Genomic DNA, 13163 nt, shown 5'->3' with positions numbered 1-13163 from the left:
TTATTGTGTTAGAGTACTAAGATTTAATTAGTTTGTTATATAGTATTAGGTAACTAATATTCCTGTTAATCATATAAACTTCTATAGCTGCATTGGAAAATTACTTAGCACTATCTGCTAAAGTTGAATTTATGTATGCCCTATTACTTATCATTTCCATTCTTAGGTGTATACCTAAGGGAAATGTGTACATATTTATAACAGCATTAGTTGAAGACAATTCAAATGTCTAACAACAGAAGACTGCATAAATGAAGTATGTTCTCTTCACAAAATATAATATCATATGGTAATAGAAATTGACATATCACAGCCAAACACATCGATGTGGATGAATCCTGCAAGAGGGAAAAAAGCCAGGCACACCATAATGCATACCATATAATTCCATCAAAACAAAAACAAACCAGGCAAAACTACTATATCAAACAGAATTCAGGAGAGCAACCAATTTTGTGGAAGAAGCAGAGCACAGTGATTGGGCATGGACAGAAAACCTCCTAAAGTTTTCTATTTCTTTGGGTAGTGGTTATCTATGTGTGCTCATTAGGTGGCAATGTATTGGGCTGTGCACTTATGATCTGTGCACTTTCTACTTACATGTTATACTCCACAAAAAGCTTAAGAACAGGAGAGTATTTCTAATTTTATTCTCAAGAAGATTTTAGTGGATATTGTATCTGTGTTTCCAGAATTAAACAATCACTGTGAAGAAATACTTTGAGATGAGGCAAGTTGAAAAACATGGAAAACATGATGCCCAAATAAAATGAAATTAAAAATAAAAAAGAATATAAGGAGCAGGTAGAATATTTTAAAAAATGCAATTGGTAAAGTAGAAGAAAGATTTTTAAAATTCACCCAGAACTAACATGTTAAGCTCAGAAGTAAATAAGAAAAAGGAGAGACATGGAGACAATGACATTAACTCCATTAATTTCATTATCAAACAGGATTCCTAGAAAAAAAGATCAGATCAGATGGAACAGAAGCAGTGAAGAGGTAGAGTGAGAGTGAGCAGGGAGAGGGAAGGGGGAAGCGAAAGGAATTTATAATATTTAGAAAATTATCTAATTGGAAATTAAAAGAAGTTCTGATTATGGCAAAATTCAGTAAAAATAACATCTTCATTGGAAAGATTTTTAAAAAAATAAAATAAAAATCCCAAAGGAGGTAATGCTGGTTTCTTCTAAAGACTATTGCTTTGTATTTTGAATTAGCAAAAGAAAATGGAACCTGTGGGAAACAGACTGAACTCTGAATTTTATGCTCAATTTGCCACTCCTCTGCAAAGTAATCGGAAAGGTGTTAAATACTCAGGGGGTCAGAAAGTTTAAACCCACAAAAGTCTTACTGAAAAAACAATGTACTCTTAGACATTCTTTGACCAACCAAACTTTAAATCAATTTGAAGAAATAGTGACTGGAAAAACATTAAAATGGTTAGATAATGAACAATTAAGTGACTTAACTTACAACTGCCTAAATGATAATAATTAATATACTTAAGAAATCATTCAAGTAAAAAACTATCATCAAAAGATCAAATAATAATTGAACAAATAGTTTGATAAAATTTATCAGTAGAAAGATAGGACAAAGAATATAAGAAATTGAGAGTAAGAGGTAAGAAAAATAATGCTAAATTTCTCATATTAACATATATTAATATCATATTGATATATTATGTATAATAAATAAAACTTCAATAAAGAAAAGTAAGTTCAAACAAATTTTACAAAAGTTTGACTATTCATTAATAGAAAAAATAATTTTATATAACTTTAAAATCAATGGGCCAAAAATTCAACTAAGCAATATAGATATTGCACATGTTAAAATACATGGAATTAGACAAATAATATAGTGAATGTTAAAAATTAAGAATCAGAAATAAAATAGAAAACAAAACTTTCAGGGACAAAAAAGCAATAATGTAAGAGCTTTTAATTAGCACACATTATATTCTCATAACTTATCTCTCCACATATAACCCTTCATACAACTCAATTATGTACGTGAAATTATACTCATCTTGCAAGTAAAGAGATTTAGGCCCCAAGAAATTCAATATATAAAACTACTGAGCTAGAAGTACTGAGACATGATTGATACAAGGTCTACATAATCTCAAAGCCTGCACTCACAGCCACTGTACTTTGGTTCTTTATTCAAGTTATTTACAATTCAAAGACAAAATGACAGGAACTGGTTAACCATAAAATACTGGGCAAATATTGACAAGATGGATACCAAAAGCTACACACACAGAAAGTTATAAAGTCTAAGCTACGATTACATAAAGTTGGATTAAAATAGAAAATTTATGCAATGTTACTTTTATACTAATAAGATATAGTATTCATATTTGATATGTACAGTGATTAAATATTATTTTTCTGGAAATAGTATTAATAATACAGAAAGCTAAAAATGTGGCTAAAGAGAAACTGACAAAAAGATATTTCTTGCAACTTGAAACACATTTTCAGTAAAACACTAAAGAAGCAGGCACAATAAACCGATAGAAATTTATAGTGATGAAAAATATTAAATGAAATACACATATACATATAATATTCCATGTTTGTTATAGTACACCAGCATTTTCTAGGATATTACCACACCTGTTCTTTGCCTATAGAGTGACTATTCCTTGCAAAGATATAAATGTAAAAAATTAAATTATCACAGGATAGTCCCCATTTTATTTATATTTTGATCCTGGTGTGCCTCTCATTAGTGCCAGAAGGATCAGATTTCTTTGCAATTGTATGTTCCCTCTGTCACTTCTTTAGTTTATTTCCCAACCTGTGAAATCCTGCTGGTAGGTAAGCACAGTATTCAAAATAATACAAATGTCGTCTTTGGGTACAGTGCTTTTTTCACCATTTTTGGATTTTTCCTCCATTTACTGTTAGAAAATGTGATAGGATGAGTAATACGCCATAAGTACTGTGCTTATTTATATTGTATCTCCATATCACACAGTGCAGTTGGAACTTCTTGAGGGTCTGACTTGTGTCCTATCACAATTTCCATACCTCAGCAGGAAGCCCAATATCTGGAATACATCAGAGCTTCAGTGATGTTTGTTTTTGAATGGATCTAAATACAGGTGTATATACTATAAAGTGAACTTATTAAAATATAATATCAATTTGGAGATTTTCTTCTCAATTTAAACTGAAGTACAAAGAGTTTTCCACTGAGATACTGAAAGCATTAATCTTTTTAATCAACAGCATGAAAATCAAAGCAAACTGAATTTAGATAAATCCAAGCATACAATCAGCACAATTTTTGTGAAAAGAATATTCCTATATTTAATACTTTTTGTTAATGAGGATAGTTAGAAATGGATTGTAATTAGGGCTCTTTCCATAATAACCTAACAGTTCAGGTTTAAAAAAAAGAAAAATCTACCATAAGCAAACAAAAACACACTTAATGGTGTCTAAAGAGGAACAAACATAAGTTGTTGACTATAGCACTTGACCTCTCTGTTTCTTCTAATTCTGACATTCTGTGATTTTTAAATTCCTTTTTACTTATCATTTGTCTTTATATAATTTGAAGGCTTTTGCAGTCTCTGAAACTATGGACTTTCTTGGCCAAAACACATGCTGCTATTCACCCACTCTGCCATTTATGTGAATAGTTTGATTTTCCTTGAATGAAAGAATGACCTTATGCTAATCAGGTCACACAATTATATCCAGTTCATGTTTTGACCAGCCAAATATGCTCATGAAACAATTATGAGGCTGAACAGTACAGTATGAATCTATGGAACTCAGAGACCTCAACTGCCTTATACAGAAATACAATATTAAACTTAGCCACACTGATGTATACCCTAGTACATTTCAAATACATAGGCTGGAGGAATGATATAAAGAAATTTAAGGGAAAAAAGATGAACTTCTTAAAATAATCAGTAGAATATTCAATTTATAGAATTTTAAACCCCCTTATATTTTAATTTCTTCATATATTAGGATGTTCTATCTTTTTAGTGACATCTGCATAGAAGGAAATAATCCTCCTTTGCACAAGGGAACAGTAGAGAGCAACACCACACTTTGTAGTGAATATAACATTTTTCTGGAGTCTACTCAATATGAAAAAAACTCTTCTATCTCCCTTTTGTAAAACAACGTTTAAATAGTAGTGTAAAATTTTTATCAATACCGGTAAAAATGTCGAAGAATAAAAGTCCATTACTTGGGGCTTCCCTGGTGGCGCAGTGGTTGAGAATCTGCCTGCCAATGCAGGGGACACGGGTTGGAGCCCTGGTCTGGGAGGATCCCACGTGCCGTGGAGCAACTAGGCCCGTGAGCCACAACTACTGAGCCTGTGCGTCTGGAGCCTGTGCTCCGCAACGGGAGAGGCCACGATAGTGAGAGGCCAGCGCACAGCGATGAAGAGTGGCCCCCCGCTCGCCGCAACTGGAGAGAGCCCTCGCACAGAAACGAGGACCCAACACAGCCAAAAATAAATAAATAAATTTTTAAAAAATTGTTTAAAAAAAAAAGTCCATTACTTACTCTGTATATAAGGATTTTTGTTTGTTTGTTTTGCTATCTTGCTTAATATAAAATAGTAACAACACTGCATGCATACTCACATATTGGTTGAGTAAATCAAGTTAGATCATTTGACTAACTATACTTTCATCTCCACTCAACATTTGCAGGGCTCTTTAAGAACACTTCATATGCGTTTTACAATTTAACCTTCACAATCTTCTCTATATTCTTTAAATATAGGGAACAGGCAAAGATAAGTAAACTAGTCTATAAAGTGCCAAAGCTGTAATTCAAATCCAGCCAATCTAACACAGTAAGATCAGTGTGCTTGCCTTACATTTGCAATCCATATCACAATTTACAATTGGCTTTGACTTGCTTTGATTCTCACAGCAAGCTGGTAAAATAAGTGAAGCTGCCATTACTTTAACCTTTAAGACTTTGGCAAAATCAAGGTCACATAGCAAAATGATGGACTCAATATGAACAAAATCTTCTTATAACAAATTCAATTTTCCCTGTATCACCGAGATTATAAGCAATGCTCTCCATCTCATTCTTCCTTCATGGGTTACTTTTCCTTCCTTTGTCTTTCTTTATCCTTCTATCAATTTTTCTTTCCCCAACCCTCTGCCCCTCCACCACCTATTTTCATGAGTTTCTGAGTGCCTAATATGCCATATTTTGCTTTTCTCTCATACAGGAAGAAAAAGGACTTTAAATTGAAAAAGAGAACAACCAACATTAAATGAAAATAGAAGAGCAGATGGGAGAGAACATAGTAAGAGTTAAACCTGTGCTTTCATGAAACTTGAGTAACTAGTTCCAGTTGAATTAAATGATAGAATTCTGAAAGCTGTAGTTTGATGCACAAATGATTAAACTCAACTGTTGAATCTAACTCAAAATATTGAGTAAGAGACTTCCTTCAGTCTGGGGGAAATGCCGAACATTCTGGTCATCAATCTTTCTCTGATTTGGATAGAATTTTACAATGCTTGATAAATATGTTTGTATTCCCTAAAGATGAAATCAATATTTTATCTACAGGTTATAGTAATACACTCACTACTGAAAGATAAATCACAGAAAAAAATAAAGTTTTACATCTAGGTAGCCAAAGATGGTTTAAGAGTTCAGAATAGGGGAGGGCAGTTGGAAACTGCTTTTATTATTATACTGTACTCAAAATAGTTGCAGTTCTCACATGAATTTTCATTCATCAAATATTTATTGGCGCATTTTATGTGCCAGACACTTTCCCAGGCACTGGAGATATCAAAGAAAATAGAAACAAAGATATCTGCATAATAAAATAACATTAGAATGTTAGAATACTTTTCAGTTCAAGAAAGATTTGTATTAGAAAATTTTCAGCTAAGAGTTTTTCAAAGGAAAGGTGCATTTTAAAAAATCAACAAATTATTTAGATAGTATGAAGAGTTAATTTCTCAATGAATATAAATGCCCAGGTGAAATTAAGTACTAGTAGCTTCAGTATTAAGAGAATTTTAAACAAGGCTATTTAGAGCTAAATGTTTTCTGGGAGAAATTTACTTGTTCTTTTAAACATCATTTTCTTTGTCAATGTAGCTTTTAGTAATAAAAAATATTATAGCTTAGTAATAAAGAAATCATGGTCTGGAATCTTCCAGATTTGGTTCAAAGTCCAGCCCTGTCACACAACTTTTCAAGTGATCTTGGTCTGATTAGTTAACCTCTTTAAATCTTAGTTTTTTACTTATAAAATGACCTAATTATAGGATTTATTTCATTATGTTTTTGTGAGGATTAAATGAGACATTTAAAATATGGGGACCATATTTAAAAATACCTCTTCAAAAATATCATGAGTATGGTGATCTCAGACTGAACACTGAGTTGAGCATGTCATCCAACCTAACATATAGAAGAATACAGCTTGCTATATATAGGTGGTTAAAAGCATATTCTTACTAGATCATGTGAGAACCTTGCCTCTAGTGTATGCAGAAGAGCCTGGCAATGCAGTGACTTGGTCTAGGCAATGATATAGTTCAAAAGTTGATGGACGTCCCTTAAAAAACTAAAAATAGAACTACCATATGACCCAGCAATCCCACTACTGGGCATATACCCTGAGAAAACCATAATTCAAAATGAGTCATGTACCAAAATGTTCACTGCAGCTCTATTTTTAATAGCCAGGACATGGAAGCAACCTAAGTGTCCATCGACAGATGAATGGATAAAGAAGACGTGGCACATATATACAATGGAATATTACTCAGCCATAAAAAGAAACGAAATTGAGTTATTTGTAGTGAGGTAGATGGACCTAGAGACTGTCATACAGAGTGAAGTAAGTCAGAAAGAGAAAAATAAATACCGTATGCTAACACATATATATGGAATCTAAAACAAATGGTCATGAAGAACCTAGGGGCAAGACAGGAATAAAGACACAGACCTACTAGAGAATGGACTTGAGGATACAGGGAGGGAGAAGGGTAAGCTGGGACAAAGTGAGAGAGTGGCATGGACATATATACACTACCAAATGTAAAATAGATAGCTAGTGGGAAGCAGCCACATAGCACAGGGAGATCAGCTTGGTGCTTTGTGACCACCTTGAGGGGTAAGATAGGGAGGGTGGGAGGGAGGGAGACGCAAGAGGGAAGAGATATGGGGACATATGTATATGTATAACTGATTCAGTTTGTTATAGAGCAGAAACTAACACACCATTGTAAAGCAATTATACTCCAATAAACATGTTAAAAAAAAAAAAAGGTTGATGGAGTAAAACATGCAATAACTGCAGTGTCTTTCCAGACGTCATAAGATACTAATGCTCTGGAAGAGATATTCCTTAATCATATTGACTTCTCTGATACTATTTTAGATGTTTTAAATTTCAAACCTCAAGTGTGTTGCCCCAAATGCTTAGCATGATGTCAAGAACTCAAATGATAAAGGTCACAGTGCATCTTACCTGGGCTAAAGTTTATTCCTGGTAGTGGATAAGCCTGTGTAGATTATGAATGGATACAGGAGATCATTCCAGAGAGGTATGAAGAAGAGACCAATAGAACATAGAGATTCATAATGCACAAAGAAGAATTTCTTGATGTCTGTAAACTTATTTCTGAAAATTATATTTTTTAATTGTGGAATAGGGGAGTTTAGCAGAAATGAAAAAGAAAAGAGGAAAAAGTACAATCAGCCATTTGTATAGAAATATAAATTAGAAAATAAATTTTAATTTCAGGAATTCGTTGGTTAAATTACTCTTTATAAGACATCCGCAAACCAAATAATCTTTTAAGATATTGTTGCTATTGATAAAGAAATTTCAAGTTTACTAAATGTCTTAGAAATTGTGATACAGAGTCCTTTTGCAAGTTGGGGCTGCCTACATACTGTAGTGATTATAAAATAGCAATGAGTCCAGCTTGCTCACATAGTAAAAAACTGTCTTTTATGTTCTTTTAATTAGAGTGGATGTTTCTCCCTTGATACTTAAAATTACAGATTATACTTGTACTTGGAAAGCCATAATGAATTTCTGATGACAGTTAAGAATGTGGGACCTTGGGAATAGTAGCCCTCAGCAAGAAAGCCAAAATTGTGTGTCAGTAAATAGATTAACATAATTTTATGTGTTCTTCATGGTATTATTACTAACTGGTAATAAAACCTTATTAGGGATTCACTGTGTATGAAAATTTTGAAAGATTTTATGATTCTATATGACACAGTCACATTTATGGTTTGTTTACCTTTTGTACAAGTATTTGCCAAGTACTCTTCATTTATCTTTTCTAAGTATCAGTCAAATATTATTTTGCCCTCAAAGAAATGACTAGGAGTTAGGTAGTGCTGTAAAAAAGATGTTTTATCTTAATTCTCAGAAGAATAGAATTTCTTCATTACTTGATTTTCTCCAGAATTAGACACCAGACTACAAATGTATGGAATTACTTTAGATCCGAAAGAGAAAGCAGTCAACATGCAAATCATGTTGTAGAATATAATCTCATCCTCTCCTCAAGGAAGATAATCTCAAGACCTATTCGGTCATGCTATTTGTCCTAAAGTTCAGCATCTCTAGGTGGTGAGAGTGATGTGTAACTTGCTTTCCTCACTCAACACTTTTAGAGATCTGTTTATACTTTTAAATTTTGATATAATTTATTCATTTTACTTCCTACACTGTGTTTTCCATGCATATAAACAATGTCTTCATTCATTTTCCTCCTATAGACATTTATGTTGTTTCCAATTTTTTCCTAATAGAGACCATACCTATGTGGGCATCCTTATATAAATTTCTGGTATAAACATGTAAAAGTTAATCTGGACACAGAATATATTTAGAAACAGAAGTGCAGGGTCTTAGTTTATTCTTTAAGGTGTTGCAATATCTTGACGTGACCTGTAGTTAATTTCCAACTTATTTATATTTTGACAAAACATGATATTGTCAAACTTTCTGACTGTCCCCAATAAAATTCAGGTAATGATATTACATTGTTGGTTCAATTAGCTTTCCCCTTACTACTAGTGACATAAGAGGATTTTTTTTTTTTTTTTACATTTTTAATGGAAGTTTACTTTTCCTCTGGTGGAAACTGCATGCCTGAAATACTAATCCAATTAGTACATTCTTCGTGATTTTTGTGGTGACTTGCTGGAATTCTGTATGCATTGTAAAGCAATTTTGTGCATAGAATACTTTTCTTCCCTGTGTATAGCAGGTTCTTTAACTTCATTTACATCATCTTCTGATCTTATATCTTTGCTCTCCCATATGAATATTTAGAGTCAGTATGTCTAGTTATAAAAGGGATTGTATCTCAAGGAATGTGATAGAGAAAAACGTGAAATGATCACCATCACTCACTTCCCATAAATCAGAGATAATCTGGTATCATTCACAGTGAAGGTTACAAGACTATTAAATTATGTTAAAATAAAAGGAAAGAGGCCAGATAGTAAACACTTTAGGCTTTCCATGCCACATACATATCTACTGCTGGTAAATTAAGGATTTTTTAAAAATAAATGCATGATAGCTGCATATATGTTAACTATGTAAAAAGCCACTTAAAATTTTTTTTCATAATTATACTGTGGAAAAATCTCTGAATAGGCAGCAAACTAAATTAAATTACAGTTGAAGTGCTTTCTATTTCCAGGTAAACACATTTTCTGGTGGAATTCTTTTAATAATTTAACAATAAACAATCAATTACTTAGAAACTACCAGAAAGTTTGAAGTCCCAAAGTTCATTAACCAAGAAATATTCCTAAGTAAAATGTAACCAGCTTGTTTGTACCTTGTACAGTCTGAGCACAGTTTACTGTTTTTTCTTTATTCTAATATAACAAATACAATCATTATTAGACTGATGTCACACATGGAAACTCTAAGGCTAGAGAGGGGAAGCAATGCAATGAAATAGGTTTTTGGAAAAGAAGGTGGTTTGCATCAGTCAGGTGCAATTAAACCAGTCCTATAATCAAAGTACAATAAACCCCAGGAGTCCAGCCCTGATTATCTGTGAGTTACCGATGTGTGAGATGGAATATTCAAGGTGGTAATGTGAAGTATAACCCTTTGATAAAAGTCAAGAGCACTCACAAGGAGCTTCTAGTGATTTAACGGAAAGGAAAATCTCACTATGGGATTCTAGTGCAGTGAGGCCCAATATACAGTGATTTTACTATATATTGTCAATGATATTGATAGTGGAGTTGTTTATTCATGGGTCAAATTTAGACATTACCCCTTGTGTACACAGTTTCAGTCTACTTTTAAAGTAAAACCTGGAAACACTATGTTAGATATTATTTTGCTCAGAAACCCTGAGTATTGTCATACAGATGCTGTTCAAGGCAGCCCAACTGAGGAAGGGTGTGAGTACTAAAACTCAGCCTCTTTGCCAAGCCATGCACCTTGGCACAAGGCTGCATACACTAAAAAGAGGTGCCTTTTTTATAATTATCACAAAAATGCCATATGAGCTAAATCTGACCTCATTTAGTTTTTCCCATTATCAACATAATCTCAAAGTCTCTTTGTGTTGCTAATCAGTATTGAGTCAGTAGTTTAGAGAAAGATGTTTGTGATAAGGCTAGGGAATCAAAACTGTGTCATTGTAAGTTAATTAGCATAGTCAGGAACAATACTGTCATCTGAAAAATGTCATTTCTCCCAAACTTCTAGGCCACATTTCAAAACACCTGCTTTATAGTTTCATCTCAATATTCCACCAATGCCTCAGTTCAGTACAAATTTATTACCTATCCACTCCAAGCTGCTCCTCCTCTTATTTCTTTATTTAAATAATCCCATTTTATATCAAATAGCTTAGAACTCCACCAGTATTACTTACCCTTTGCTCTCACACCCATTTGTCACTTTCCCAGAACACAATCTTTCTTAGTACCTCCTCATTCTAATTTATCATGTATTGATACACTGCTACTTACATGTATCAGAGATACAGCTCTAGTTTTGTCATTTCCGAGGTCAAACATCTTTAATGGCTCTTCATTTCCTGAACAATTACTTTTAAACTACTTGCCCTGATATTCAAAGTCATCCATAAACTGCCCCATCCTGCCATTTTCCATTTTACTTTCCAGGATTTACGCCAGAGAAGCTATTTTCCCATAGATGAGCCATGTAGAAGGAAAATGCCTTACTCAAAATGTTAATACCAACACATTCTTCTGAATTCCCAGTATCTTTCATGAACTTATTTTTAAATAATAGCTTATTGAGATAAAATTCACAATTAATTCACCCATTTAAAGTGTACAATTCATTGGTTTTTAGTATATGCACAGAGCTGTGAAACCATCGGCACAATCAATTTTCATCACACTAAAAGTTAACACTATATCCATTAGTAGTCACTCCTCAATTCCTCCTAATTCCCCAGTCCTAGGCAACTACAATATATCCTCTGGACACTTCACATAAATAGAATAATTCAATATGTGGTATTTTGTGACTGACTTCTTACACTGAGTATAATATTTTTAAGGTTTATCCATGCTGTAGCGTGTGTCAGTACTTCATTTATCTTTATTGCTAAAAAGTATTACATTATAAGGATATACCAAACTGACAGTTTTCCAAAGTGGCTGTACCATTTACATTCCCTTTAGCAGTGTATGAGAGTTCCAATTCTTCCATAATCTCATTGATACGTATTATTATCTGACTTTTTGATTATAGCCATCCTAGTGGGTGTGAAGTAGTATGTCACTGTGGTTTTGATTTTTATTTCCCTGATAGCTAATGATGTTGAGGATCTTTTCATGTGCTTATTTGCCAATTACATATTTTTTCTGGAGAACTATCTATTGTGATCCTTTAATTGTTTAATTGGGTCACTTTCTTTTACTGAGTTTTAAGAATTCTTATTCTAGATTCAAGGCTGTTATAAGGTAAATTATTTTCTCCCATTTTTGTGGGTTGTTTTACCCTTTGTGATAATATTTGATTTATTATTTTTCTTTTGCTTGGGCTTGGTGTCATACCTAAAAGGCTTTGCCTAATTCAAGGTTATAAAGAATTATGCATAATTTTCTTCTAAGAGCTTTATAGTTTAGTTCTTACATTTAAGTCTATGATTTCTTTTGAATTCATTTTGTGAATAATGTGAAGAAGAGATCCCATTTCATTCATTTGCTCATGAATATCCATTTGGCCCAGAACCATATGTTGAAAATATTTATCTTTCCTTAATACATTTTCTCGAAACCCTTGACAAAATAAATTCGTCATAAATGTGAGGGTTTACTTCTGCATTCTTAATTATATTCATTTTATCTATATGTTTAACCTTAGGTCTGCACCGCATGGTCTTGATTATTGCTTTGTAGTACAGTAAGTTTTGAAACTGGGATATGTGAGTCCTCCAACTTTGTTCTTCTTTTCAATATTGTTTTGGCTCTTCTTGGTTGCTTGCATTTACAGTTTGAGGTTCAGGCTTGATTTCTGCAATGAAGTCACATAAGCTTTTGATAGGAGGTGTGTTGAATCTGTAGATCAATTTCAGGAGTATTGTCATCTTAACAATATTAAGTCTTCTGATCCATGAACATGGAGTGTCTTTCAGTTTAGTTCTTCTTTAACTTCTTTCAACAAAGTTTTATAGTTTTCAGAGTACAGGCATACCTTAGAGATACTGTGGGTTCAGTTCCAGACCACAGCAATAAAGCGAATATTGCAACAAAACAAGTCACACAAATTTTTTAACTTTCAAGGCATATGAAAGCTATGTTTACACTATACTGTAGTCTATTAAGTGTGTACTAGCATTATGTCTAAAAAATGTACATACCTTAATTTAAAAAAAACTTTGTTGGTTAAAACCGCTAATCATCATTTGAGCCTTCAGTGTGTCATAATCTTTTTTTTTTTTTTTTTAATTCACGTTCTTTTATTTATTTATTTATTTTATTTTATGACTGTGTTGAGTCTTCGTTTCTGTGTGAGGGCTTTCTCTAGTTGCGGCAAGTGGGGACCACTCTTCATCGCGGTGCGCGGGCCTCTCACCATCGCGGCCTCTCTTGTTGCGGAGCACAGGCTCCAGACGCGCAGGCTCAGTAATTGTGGCTCACGGGCCCAGT

At 33.2% G+C, this 13163-nt stretch overlaps 1 long non-coding RNA gene across 1 annotated transcript in view; it reads left to right on the top strand.

Annotated features, from left to right (window-relative positions):
* Positions 1 to 217: 217 nt before the first annotated feature.
* Positions 218 to 13163, top strand: part of LOC309665089 — a 30226-nt gene continuing 17280 nt past the window's right edge. Inside the window, exon 1 of the long non-coding RNA XR_014266209.1 lies at positions 218 to 12930. This is a non-coding gene — a long non-coding RNA (uncharacterized lncRNA). The remainder of the gene's footprint in view (positions 12931 to 13163) is intronic.

The sequence above is a fragment of the Balaenoptera physalus genome, assembly GCF_965194825.1.
Source record: "Balaenoptera physalus genome assembly, chromosome: 7".
NCBI lineage: Eukaryota > Metazoa > Chordata > Mammalia > Artiodactyla > Balaenopteridae > Balaenoptera > Balaenoptera physalus.
Note: the sequence above shows the minus strand (reverse complement) of the source record. Positions and strands in the feature narration are given on the sequence as shown.